The following is a 14055-nucleotide window of genomic DNA, read 5'->3' as shown; positions in this document are numbered from 1 at the left end:
GGGGCAGGAGGAGAAGGGGACGACAGAGGATGAGGTGGCTGGATGGCATCACCGACTTGATGGACGTGACTTTGAGTGAACTCCGGGAGTTGGTGATGGACAGGGAGGCCTGGCGTGTTGCAATTCATGGGGTCGCAAAGAGTCAGACATGACTGAGCAACTGAACTGAACTGAACTGAAACACCCAGAATTAGTGTGGACATACCCCTACAGGCCTCTGTGGTGGGATCCATCTTAGCAAATAGTTGTGCTCGAATGTTGCAGAGGGTCCTAGAACCAATCAGGTGTGAAAAGAAAACAAGATAATTGGCCGAAGGTGAACAAAGACCAGGAAAGATTATCCTATGTAAGTGATTTAAGTCACCTCTTTTTTTTTTTTAAAGTCACCTCTTTACTGGGCTACTCCTCATTAGATAGGATGCCCCCACTCTTTTTCTTTGGGTGTGTAATTTCTGCCTTGCTTCTGTCTTAAACAGTTTCTCTGTATGCTGTCCCACAAATAACGCTGTATCTCCAAAAATAAACTTTGTACTTATTTTTAGCTTTTGCCTCCTTGAAACATCCTTGCTTTCCATGGGGGTAAGAGCTGGAAAAAATGTGCTTCTGGCTTCTAGCCCCTGGTGGTCTAGTGGCTAGGGTTTCCAGTTTTCATCCAGGCTACCCAGGTTCAACTTCCAGGCAGGGAACAAAGAACTCTTTTTAGAACTGCTCATTGTTGACTGTCTGAGATCATGCCCACCATTACAGTATCATCTAGAATAGTTTCACTGTCCTAAAAATTGTCTACATTTTACCTATTCATCCTGCTGTCCTCCCAACATCTAGTTATCACTTCTTAGTGTTTTTACAATAGTTTTTGTGTATTTCTTGAGTTTCCCTTCTTGATCTTAAATATGTATATTTACTTATTTATCTTTTTCCTTCACTGTCTTTACATAATAGGGATATTAAAATAAATTAATATTTTTGAATTGAACATTAAATATCAGATAAAATTAAGATTAAATTAATTATAATTATGATCTTTATTTTATAAAGTTGCTTAAATGTATTTTGTTTGTTTGTTTGTTTAAAAGAGGAGAGAACAAAGAGGAAAAAACCAAATTGCAGTCTGCATATCTAGCAACACTTTTAAGTTTGACAAATTCAATTTTGAAGAATCAAGCTGTATCTATTTCTGAATGCTTGAAGTTGCCAACTGACTCATTATCTCCTTTCTTTACCTAATATCAATACATCTAAATTTTTGTCAAATACTCCTTTTTAAAGACAGCATGACCAGAATAGGAGTTTCATATTAATTCCTAAACCTGATAGAATCATCCTGCTTTCCTATTTTCAAATACATTCCTCAAAAGCCTGTTAAATAACCAACCTTCAGAATTATTATATCAAAAGTTAATCTTTATAGGCATCATTAACTAAATTGAGTAGATTAAGGGTAAACTAGAAAACAATAAAAAAGCAGCCAAACATAACCCTAACCTGTTTGAGTCTGGAAGAATTTTCTTTTTTCTTAAAGGGAAGGACAGGTGTCTGCCATGTGGCTGTACCTGGCGGTCCTCGTGGTCCTGTACTACCTCCTGCACTGGTCCCGGGAGAGGCAGCTGGTGAGCCACCTTCAGAACAAGATCATTTTCATCACGGGCTGTGACTCGGGCTTCGGGAACCAGCTGGCCAGGCAGCTGGACCTGAGAGGCTTGAGGGTCCTGGCTGCGTGTCTGACAGAGCAGGGGGCCAAGCAGCTGAGGAACCAGACATCAGACAGGCTGCAGATGGTGATCCTGGACGTCACCAAGACAGACAGTGTTGCTGCGGCCACCGAGTGGGTGGAGGAGCACGTCGGGGACAGGGGTATGGCCAGGGGAAGTCTGTCCATTGGGTAGGCTGCTTTGTCTTCAGTGTTTTAGAATGAGCAAAAACCATGCCACGTGAAGTCTTGGGGATCAGGGTGGGGGTATATTTGGGACATGTTTTATTATATGAAGACTCAAAAATACATTAGCATTCATGGAGTAAGTGAACATATTTGGGACTGGCCTAAAAAAGTCAGGTTGTATGGAATATGAGTGTATCAGAGTGGAAGGTTAAACAGTGAGGAAACAGGTTTAATAGGTAAGAGTATGTATAGGTAGGGAAGACAGAATGAAGGCTAGAAAGGCGATGAGGGGAAAGAAAGAGGTGACTGTGGTGCAGGAACTGTAATTTGCATATATGGTATCCTCTGAAAATCCAGAGTAAAAAGGTTAACTCTGCCATGAGCAGGCTGCCATTATGCTGCTCGTATATAATTTTACATGTCTTTTCTTGAGAATAGTATAAACCTGTGTTTCTCAAAGTTAGCAAATGGCAAGAATCAGAAAAACCTACTGTATCCAGGGAGGGTTCTGGAAATGTCTTTATTGTTCAGTCAGTGCCGACAGTGAATGATGAGTCGATCTTGAGAAAATAATTGAGATCAAGGTATACCCTAAACTCCTGTCACCAAGACCCGAGCAAAATCTGTGTGTAGTGTCCCCTCTTATCAGTCCTGGCATGAGTTTCTCAGACAGTCCAGGCAAACAGCAGAGAGGGCTTCCTGTGAGGCTAAGTAGGTGCCTTACCTTTGGCAAGGGAGCAGCCAGATTTCTCAATTTTCTAGAAGAAAATCCAGGGCCAACCATTTGGGATCTGGAAGTGGTATGTCCTTCAGCTGAGTGAGCATTCTGCAGACTAATAGCAGTAGGTGTTGGTTCTTTCTCCCTTTCTTGCACTCACCTGGCCTTGACCCATGTGCATCCTGGGCAAGAACTCTGAATACAGGAAATCCCTGAGAGAGAGGGGAAAGCCAAGGAAAGGCATGTTGACTGTCCCACTGCCCGTGCTGTGCTCAACATGAAGGAACTGCTGTTGTTCTTCAGTCACTAGGTCGTGTCTGACCCCATGGACTGCAGCCTGCCAGGCTCCTCTGTCCGTGGGATTTGCCAGGCAAGAATACTGCAGTGGGTTGCCGTTTCCTTCTCCAGGGGATCTTCCCATTCCAGGGATCAAACCCACATCTCCTGCATCTGCTGCATTGGAAGGCGGATTCTTTACCACTAGCACCCCCTGGGAAGCCTGAAGGAACTGCTGCTTTCTCTCAAGTTCTGCGTGTTTCTTCCTTGCATAGCCCTTCTGCTCCCAGTGCTGAAAGGAAATCAAGAATTAATTCCTTCTGTCCATGCTACGTGGTCCTCTCAGCTGCAAATGTTCCAGTCGTTGGCACAGGTGGAGGACACTTTATCCTTATTTTTGTAAAAGGCTCTGGGACCATTTTGTTGGGGGGCGGGGTGCTGTTTAAATGTCTTCTTTTGGCACTTTGGCAAAATGCTTGTTTGCAATTACTGAGAGCAGCATGATTTTCTAGTTTAAATTCATGACACAAAAACTTCGTAAATTTTTGTTTGAGCTACATAGCTACTGAGGCCAAATAAAAGAGGATGAGATATTGTCTTGCTTCAGGCTGAATGTCCAGCTGGTCACTGTAGAGGCCCTGCATTGCACATCAGATCAAAGGCGTGGAAATGCATCCACACCCACATAAAGAAAAGATTTTCTCTTAGTTAAAAAGTAAAATTTAAAACAAAGCTTTATTTGAAAACAAACTAGTGCTAGAAGTAAAACTATCACAACTAACTATAATTCATTTTAATTGATGATTGTCTGTGACTCTGTAGCTATCATCACAAACACACAATGTGAGAAATGTGAGAAAATTGAACTCTTACATTGTTTACAGAACAGTGAACCATTAATTAGGTTGACATGTGTTTTGTAATCATTTATTTCAAAAAGTGTTCTATTTGGTCACATTATTTCAAGATCTTGGAGTGAATAAGGATTTTTTACTGCCTCAAGTATTTTCAAAACCCCCAAATTCCTTGAGCCCCAGGATACATGTTTCCTTTGAAGTTTCGCTTTTCTCTCCCTCTCCCATAGTAGTGAGAGAAAAATGAAAAGGGGGTTTGGCCCTTTCAGAGATAAGTCTCCATATGTTAATGAAAGGTTGAAGCCTCAAAACCTCACACCCTCAATGGTCCAGAAATAAGCCTCCTGCTTAAGCAGCTAAATCGGATGCATTTGGGGACTGCTGATGCCAATGGCTTCCTGTAGTCACCATGTTATTCATTCGGCATCTCTGAATTGGAGCCTCTGTTTTAAAGGCCACCCCTGGCTGAAGCCTTCTTTCTAAATCTAGTTACGCATACTTTTCTGACTTTTTTGGAATTTAATCTTGGTTGTACTAATTATCAGTGTAGTCCTTTTTTCCAATACAACTTTTATTGCAAGCAATTTTAAATTTCTTGAGAGAATGATTGATGTCTTAACCATTTGAATATATATTATTTACACATACAGTTTCCTGTGAGACTGGATGACATTGGCACATAAGAATCAGTAAACACCCCAGCACAGATCCCTCACTGTCTTCCCCTTTAAAAAAAATGGGATATACTTGCTTTACAATGTTGTGTTGGTTTCTGCTGTACAACGAAATGAATCGGCTATAAGCATACATATATTCCCCTCTCTTGGACCTCTCCTCCACCCACTTCCCCCATGCCACCATCTGGGTCATCACAGAGCCCTGCTCTGAGCTCCCTGTCCTATGCAGCAGGTACTCCCTGCCTTTTGAGAATGGGATCTCTGAAGTGGAGATCTCTGTTGGGAATTTGAGCCAAGGACATAAATTGTGGCAGATGTCACTTCTTTTCTATTCACATCCCCTATCCTCTGCAAAGTTCTAAAAAATGAATAAAGGAAAGAAAGTAATATTGTTTAAAAAAAAGTAATACTGATATTGGGGAATCATTACTTAAAAACCATTCTCACACTACAAGAGTGTGTATTTTCTTCCTTCCAGTCTTTTTGGGTTATGAGAGGCGGAGAGAAGACCAGGAATTGTGAGACAATGAAAAAAATGTGAAGGGGTTTCCCAGGTGGTGATAGTGGTAAAGAATCTGGCTGCAGTGGAGGAGACCAAATGCAGTTCGATCCCTGGGTCGGGAAGATCCCTTGGAGGAGGGCATGGCAACACACTTCAGTAATCTTGCCTGGAGAATCCCCTGGTTGGAGGAGCCTGGTGGGCTGCAGTCCATAGGGCCACACAGAGTTGGACACAACTGAAGTGACTTACCATGCACACATAAAACATACTTTATAATTTGCCAGTCTATTGGATTTATTGTTTATCTTCCTCAGGAGAATGTGGTTTGAACAATGAAATGATTCATAAATGGGCTTTCTGTCTCTAACTAATATTTTTGTTTCTACTCCAGGCCTCTGGGGTTTGGTGAACAATGCTGGCATCCTTCTGCCTGCTGTCCCAAATGAATGGCTGACCAAAGATGACTTCTCCAAGATCTTGAATGTGAACTTGATTGGCCTCATTGAGGTGACACTGAGCTTTTGTCCCCTGATCAGAAAAACCAGGGGAAGAGTAGTCAATGTTTCTAGTCCAGCTGGGAGAGTATCCCTGTTTGGCAGTGGCTACTGCATTTCTAAGTATGGGGTAGAAGCTTTATCTGATAGTCTGAGGTAAGGCCCAACCTCTGAGGAAGACTTGACTGTGGCTAGGAGTGTATTTATGAATGGTGAGCCTGGGTTCCTGATATATAGATGGCAACTAAAATGAGAAACTTTGGAAATGGAATGTCTAAATCTTTTCACAATATAAGGTAGTACATTCAGTTCAGTTCAGTCGCTCAGTTGTGTCCGACTCTTTGCGACCCCATGAATCACAGCACGCCAGGCCTCCCTGTCCATCACCAACTCCCGGAGTTCACTCAGACTCACGTCCATCGAGTCAGTGATGCCATCCAGCCATCTCATCCTCGGTTGGCCCCTTCTCCTCCTGCCCCCAATCCCTCCCGGCATCAGAGTCTTTTCCAATGAGTCAACTCTTCGCATGAGGTGGCCAAAGTACTGGAGTTTCAGCTTTAGCATCATTCCTTGCAAAGAAATCCCAGGGCTGATCTCCTTCAGAATGGACTGGTAGTACATTAGGGAATGTGAAAAATGTGTTAGGATTTATTTGGTCTTAATTGCCACTCGTATAAGATTTCTATGTGTTTCAAACAAATTCAATATATTTCTATAAGACATATATATGTATAAAATATAAATGAATATTATGTATGTAATGTACACTTCACATGTGAATGATAATAGTCTGTCATTAAAAAATTATTTGCTTATTAATTAAGTACCTTAGGTCACTAAACCTGACGGTTCTCATAAGGAAAGACTGAACCTTGGTGGGTTATAGGGAAAGCTCTGGGCCAAGCATTCTATTCACTCCTCACAGAAAACTCATGCATAAGACACGATGATTCTCTATGGTCAAGTGTGAAGTTGAGCCAGGATCTGAACTCAGTTCTGTGGGTGCAAATCTCTGGAGTGGGCGTACAGCAAATATGAACATGAGTGTGCGCTGGTGCATAGAGGCACCGACAAGGGGGTGAGTTACCTTTCCCTGGGGGCAGAGGTCAAGGAAGGATTCACAAAGACGCTGAGTTCTAACCCGAGCAGTAGGTAAGGAGATAGAGGCTCAGGGGTTCAGGGAGCTGTCACAGAGTGGGGAGGGTCTGTAAGAGAGTGGTGTGAGATGGGCAGCAAGAGGCAGCATCAAAGGCCAGATCTGAAGCTTTTCAGAAAGCAGTCTATGGGTGTTGGCCCTTCTCATTTTACTTGAACATCTTCCCAAGATGCTTGAGTGTACTATTTCATATTCTTCCCTGACCCAAATGCCTTTCTTGAAACATTCTGCCTTGGGCATTCTTTGCTTAAGAAAGGGTGGGATTGATTAGGTCAGACGCCAATATCATTTCCTTGGTTAACACTCTCTCACCTTGTGTTTCACAAGGGAGCTCAGTCATTTTGGCATTCGTGTTGTTCTCATAGTACCTGGAAAGTACAAAACATCCGTTTCCCTGACAATATGCAGGATATACTCGAGGAGATCTGGAGTCCAGTGTCCCCAGAGGTGAAAGAGAGCTTTGGGCATAAGTGCTGTGAAGGCTCTAAGTTCTTCCTCTATTCCCCCAGAGTGGGGATGGCAGAGTTATTAACTTCTCAAGTCCTTGCTGCGTATAGCAGGAGGCCCAGCTCACTTGCTGCTGTCCCTCCTGCTTCACTCAGGCCGTCAGCTTTCCCCTGAGCCCCAATGCCTGCTCAGTATATGAAAGCTCTGTGCCAGGTGCTATGGAAGAATTAACTCTGTCAGTTCTCATAACCCTAGAAGGAAAGTGCTGGTGTTACCCCTCATTTACAGATAAGGAAACTGAAGCCTGAAATATTGAGTCATTTCCCAAGATTACTCTGCAAGTCAGTGGCAGAGTGATGAATTGATTCCTGCAATGTTTGGACATGACTGAGTGACTGAGCATGCACACAAACATATATATGTGTGTTACACACACACACACACACACACACATACGCACACACATATAATATTGCTCTAGACAACTTTAGCCCAATAGAAATACAATGCTAGCCACAACTGTAAGTCACATATGCAATCTTAATTTTTCTAACAGTCACATTAAAGAAAAATGACAGGTGAATTTAATTCAGAACAGACTCTATCCAGAATACCGTCATTTCAACAAATCAATATAAAAAAATTACAACTGAGATATTTTACATTCTTTCTTTGTGTTAAGTCTTTACAACCCACTGTGAATTTTTACATTTATTGTGCATCTCAATCAGATTGACCACATTTCTTATGCTCAGTTGCCACTTGCGGCTCCGACTGCAGTGCTGGACAGCACAGCTGCAGAGCCTGTGCCCTGAGCCCTGCACCCTGCACCCTTATTGCTTGTACCTTGTATTCTCTCCTGCTTCTTTTTAAGTTAATGTGTTACCACAGTTCTAACTTACCCTCCACTCTATAACAGATTGCCAGTATTTTCATGGCCTCATTGCTAAAGGAAAGGAGAATCTGAGCCCGGTCACCAACTGCATGAAGCCCGAGCCTGACTGCTGTTGACCCTCGTATCCGCTACTCTGTTGGCTGGGACAGCAAATGCTTCACTTTCGCTCTGTCTTATTTACCAATATCTGTGGCAGACTTTATCCTTTGTCATATTTTATAGGCAATCAGGCCTGAAAATGCTTTGTAGTCTGTGAGTTCAACCTAAACACTTTCTAGATGGGGAGCAGTCATCAGATTTTCTTCTTGAAAGGAGAATGAACCAGAGGAACATGCAGCTCTCTGTTCCAATGGGTCCTCAGAGATGATTGCCATATTTTAGTTCACGAATTTTCAGATTCTTTCAAAAAATACTTGGTGCATACCTCCAATATTCCAGGCACAGTTCTGGGTGCTAAAGATTCATCCATATACAAAACAAGGTCCCTGACTCATGGCACTCACTTTCTAGCTGGATCACTCCAGTGTGGGATGACTCTGCTGAGAGAATTTTCAAAGTTCAAAGGACTATCAGGTCTCTTAACAACCTGGAGTAAGAGGTGTGGGCATGGTCATAGCTACTGCCTTGAGAGTCTCACATTATTGGTGGTTTTCTATTTGAGATATAAATTATTTTCTTTCCAGCAGTTCTTTTAAAAAGATCCTACTTTTCTAAAAATTAAATTAGTTTATCAAATAAATCAATGGATTAAATAATTTAGTCCTCTTCTTGTCAACTTTTGAAATACTCAGACTTAACTACCTCTGTCTGGGCTTCCCTTGTAGCTCAGATGGTAAAGAATCTGCCTGTAATGTGGGAGACCTGGGTTCGATCTCTGGGTTGGGACGATCCCCTGGAGAAGGAGATGGAAACCCACTCCAGTATTCTTGCCTGGAAAATCCCATGGACAGGGGAGCCTGGTGGGCTACAGTCCATGGGGTTGCAAAGAGTCGGACACAACTGAGTGACTAACACACACACATACACACAACTACCTCTGCCCAGATTCTCTGTCAGTGGTCACCTGCATGACTCTGTGAAAGTGTTCATCTAGTCCTTGCCTTGTTTTTTGACCCCTGCTTTGCCCCAGATCAACCTCGCTCTCCTCCCCTCACCCAATTCCTCTCAGTTTTGCTCCCTTCCCCACTTAGGTTTGGGGAGGGTATGTTGAGTGTAGGGAAACTGGACTTGGGAATCAAAAAGGGCCAAGGTCGGATCCCAACTCTGCTATTCCTGACTGTGTAACTCTGGGCAAAAATATTGCTCTGAGTTTGCTTCTCTTAAATGAGAATAATGTTGTCCCATATGTCTGTATCAAGAGTTCAGAGAGACTCAAGGTGCTCTGAGACAGATCCTTCTTTCTGCCTCCGGAGGATATTCTTGGAAGTTATGCTTCAAATATTCTAAAACTAACCATTTGTCCTTGTGTCTCTCTCCATGGTTGGTCACTCAGTTGTGCCCAACTCTTTGTGACCCTGTGGACGGTAGCCCACCAGGCTCCTCTGCCCACAGGGTTCTCCAGGCAAGAGTACTGGAGTGGGTTGCCATTTTCCTTCCCAGGGGATCTTCCCAATTTAGGAATTGAACCTGCATCTCCCGAGGCTCCTGCATTGGCTGGCAAATTCTTTACCACTGAGCCACCTGGGACTCTCTTAGCAATATCTAATTATATGATGCTTTGGACTCATCATACCATATCTACATTTAAAGATACTTAGCTCATGGGGGATAATGCTATGAGATAGGTAACCTCTTATTATCCCCGCTTACTTGTGTGAAAACTCAAACTGAAAATGGCTCACTTCTCTTAGTTCTGAGAATCTCCAGCTAAGCGCAGGACAGGTCTTCTGACTCCAAGTCTCATGGTTGCCTAAATGGATAAATAGAACTCTCATGCTATGCCAACATTTCTTTTTTTTTTTTTTTTTTAGATTTGATATTTTATTTATTTATTTTTTAATTTTTATTTTTACTTTATTTTGCTTTACAATACTGTATTGGTTTTGCCATACATTGACATGAATCTGCCACAGGTGTACATGAGTTCCCAATCCTGAACTCCCCTCCCACCTCTCACCCCATATCATCTCTCTGGATCATCCTCGTGCACCAGCCCCAAGCATCCTGTATCCTGTATCGAACATAGACTGTATGCCAACATTTCTATTCTTGTAGTGATAAAATCATACATTTTTCACATTGAAAAATTATTCATTTGATGTCCTACCCAGGCAGAATCTTAGGTATTTCATAGAGAAAATTATGTCTGTGTTGGAATTATTGCTGTTTGGAGACATGGGAACTTGCTGTCTGCGTAATACATTCATCCTGTCAGAATTATTCTGCTTTACAAATGAGAAAATACTGATTTCTGCTATCTTTGACTGCACAGACCTGGTCCGAATCAAATGGACAGTTACAGAGGAAAATTTGTCATCACTGTTCTGCCATTATTTTCAATAAGAATAATTCTAAAATGAGGTGATCAACAAATCAAACCATCATAAATAAATCATCATATGTTAAGACCCTCCTAAGTTGGAGATTTCACATGAATATCGCTACCATTTAAATAGTATGCTCTTTTAAGTCAAACATATGAGATACGTGGTAAGGACAGTGATCTCACTGTAAGCCCTGATAAGCATAGCATTTATCCTCAGAGTTCTGATGGCAGAAAAATCTAACCTCTTTTCTTCTAATAGTTTGGCAGATTAAAAAAAAATTTGCCTGGATGGGAGGGTAGTTCGGGGAAGAATGGATACACTTGTATATATGGCTGTATCTTTTCACTGTTCACCTGAAATGGTCACAACAATTTCTGTTAATTGGCTATACCCCAACACAAAATAAAAAGTTAAAAAATAAATAACTTGATTTCTGAAATCTAGCTTAAGAAATCCAATTAAAACAACATTTGATTGAGTACACTACTATATCCTAGTCACTGGGCCAAGTGGTGAAGGAAAAGTAAAATACAGCTCTCGATTTTAAGATGGCAGCAGGGCTTCCCTGCTGGCTCAGTGGTTAAAGAATCTGCCTGCCAATGCAGGAGACACAGATTTGATCTCTGGGCCGGGAAGATCCCACACACCTCAGAACAACTAAGCCCAAGCTCCACAACGACTGAGCCTGTGCTCTAGAGTCCAGGAGCTGCAACTACTGAGCCCACGTGCCGCAACTTCTGAAGCCCTCATGACCTACAGCCCGAGTTCCACAGCAAGAGAGTAGTCCTTGCTCACCGCAATTAGAGAAGAGCCTGCACAGCAACGAAGATCCAGGACAGCCAAAAATAACTAGCCAAATAAAGTTATTTAAAAAGATGGCAGCAGACTGAAATTATTGTAACCTTAACCTCTACACTAAATCCTAGAAAAGGGAGAACAAAGTGAAGGGGAAAGACCGTGAAAGTGAAAGTGTTAGTCGCTCAGTTGTGTCCGACTCTTTGTGACCCCATGGACTGTAGCCCCCAGGTTCCTCTGTCCATGGGATTTTCCAGGCAAGAATACTGGGGTGGGTTGCCATTTCCTTCTCCAGGAGATCTTCCTGACCCAGGGACCTAACCCGGGTCTCCTGCATTGCAGGCTGAGTCTACTGTTTGAGCTGCTAGGGAAGTCCATGTAAGATGTATATTATGCTTCTTTTGGAAACATGTATATATATATGAATACAAACTTCAAAAATACAAGAATATACATTAAGCTAATGGCATGCAGGGGTTACTACTAGAAAAAGAAAATACCATAAGTCAAGGCTAATTGTCAAAAAAGACAAGCATTATTTGCAATGCTATAATTAAAAAAGAAGGACATAGATATACATTATAATTTAATATGTAGTAATAAAATGACATTAAAAAAATAAGGTGCTAAAAATTCACTCAACACTGTAACGATGAGTCACGTTAAGGCAGGCATTGACACTGTGGAGGGTTTGGGGAATGTGCGGAGTGTCAGAGAATCTGAGCATGAGCTGAAGGAGGGGGCTGCATGTGCAGGAGAGCTGTCCAGATTCACCTGGGTGAGTATTGTGGTAACATAGGAGAGCTGCCCAGCATGGCTTGTTGGAGCCCAGTGGAAGTAAGAAGGCTGTTTGCACATGGAAGGGGGTTGCGGCAGTGATGGGAAATTGCTTCCGTAAAGGGGACAGATTGAATAAATGACTATATTAATAAGATTTCTTACTTACAGAGAAAGGAGCTACGAATATGCAAAGGTGAAAACTCTGTTCTAATTTTGGACTGAAACTGGAGGTATTTTTGTGAGCCCATGGTTTTCCATACAAGTAAATATAGATTTAAATATGTATACAAACTTATATACATGTATACACACTTACACACATGTGCACACATATCCATACATATCCATTTTGTTGTTCAGATGCCAAGTCGTGTCTGACTCTTTGCGACCCCATGGACTGCCACATGGCAGGCCTCCCTGTCCCTCACCGTTTCCAGGAGTTTGACCAAGTTCATGTCCATTGCATTGGTGATGCCATCCAACCACCTCATCCTCTGTCACCCTCTTTTCCTTCTGCCTTCAATCTTTCCCAGAATCAGGGTCTTTTCCAGTGAGTCAGCTCTTCATATCAGGTGGCCAAAGTATTGGAACTTCAGCTTCAGCATCAGTCCTTCCAATGAGTATTCAGGGTTGATTTCCTTTAGGACTGACTTGTTTGATCTCCTTGCTGTCAAGGGATTCTCAAGAGTCTTCTCTAGCACCATAGTTTAAAAGCATCAATTCTTTGGTGCTCTAGTCTTGTTTACTGAAAGGGCTTGGGAAGAATAACACAATAGCAATAGCAATCAAAAAACTTTGTATCTAGATCTTGACTTCTAACTACCATTGTCTACTAAAAGGAAACAAGACTACTTAGAGAAGTGGTTGACAGGTGCTGAGAATATGCAAGATGAGTTGGACCATCTTGTTGAAGGAGAAAGGAAGTAAGCACTCAAAGGATGAAGAAATTTGTCAAAATAACCCAGAAGGTAGATTCCAGGGGCCCCACTGAACAAATCTGTGAGTATTTGGGCATCAAAATAAATATCTAAAAAACAGATATTTAGCCAATTGATCAAAACAAAAAACCATAAGCCATATTGACATGGAGGATCTGTTTGACCCATCACAAAGCTCCATCCCCTTGGTCATAGCCTTTTGTTTAGAGATAAGCACATGACTCATATAAGGTTAATCAGGTAGGTCATTAGTAGGAATTGATATGTGGCTACAGCAAAAATTTCATTTTCCTCTAGGATTTTTTATCTGGGGACAGTAAGTATAGGATACTGGTGGCCATCTTGCCTACCACATGGAAAGAGCCAATTCTTTTTGAAGCGCAAAGACAAGCAGTGATAAGTAGAATTGAGAGTTGGGATGAGAAACCACAAAGACATTATTTGGTCCCCTGGATTCAGTAGGGCCAGAAGCTAGTTACCTCCCTGGATTTCCCTGCCCTGGTTATGTGGAGATGTTTTCTTTTTTTTAAATTTTATATATTTGTTTATCTCTCAGTTTGTGAAAATGTCCTTAATTTGTTATGTAGCAAACAAACTTCAACTTCAACTATGAATGCTATGCAAAAGAACAGAAGAGAATCTGCTTTGCAATGAACTTTATTTTTTTATTATTATTTTTAAATTTATTTATTAAATTTAAATTTATTTATTTTAATTGGAGGCTAATTACTTTACAATATTGTATTGGTTTTGCCATACATCAACATGAATCCGCCACGGGTGTATACATGTTCCCCAACCTGAACCCCCCTCCTACCTCCCTCCCGGTACCATCCTTCTGGGTAATCCCAGTGCACCAGCCCCAAGCATCCTGTATTCTGCATCGAACCTGGACTGGTGAATCATTTCTTATATGATATTATACATGTTGCAATGCCTTTCTCCAAGATCATCCCACCCTCTCCCTCTCCCACAGAGTCCAAAAGTCTGTTCTATACATCTGTGTCTCTTTTGCTGTCTCACATACAGGGTTATTGTTACCATCTTTTTAAATTCCATATATATGTGTCAGTATGCTGTATTGGTGTTTTTCTTTCTGACTTCTGCAATGAACTTTAAAGTTCAACTGCACACAGGCAACATGTTATATACGAAAAA

General features: G+C 41.8%; 1 pseudogene; it reads left to right on the top strand.

Moving 5' to 3' along the window:
• On the top strand, nt 1542-8120 carry LOC102190941 (annotated as a pseudogene).

Source organism: Capra hircus, chromosome 5, assembly GCF_001704415.2.
Source record: "Capra hircus breed San Clemente chromosome 5, ASM170441v1, whole genome shotgun sequence".
Classification (NCBI taxonomy): domain Eukaryota; kingdom Metazoa; phylum Chordata; class Mammalia; order Artiodactyla; family Bovidae; genus Capra; species Capra hircus.
The sequence above is the reverse complement of the archived record's forward strand: the minus strand, read 5'-3'. Positions and strand labels throughout refer to the sequence as shown.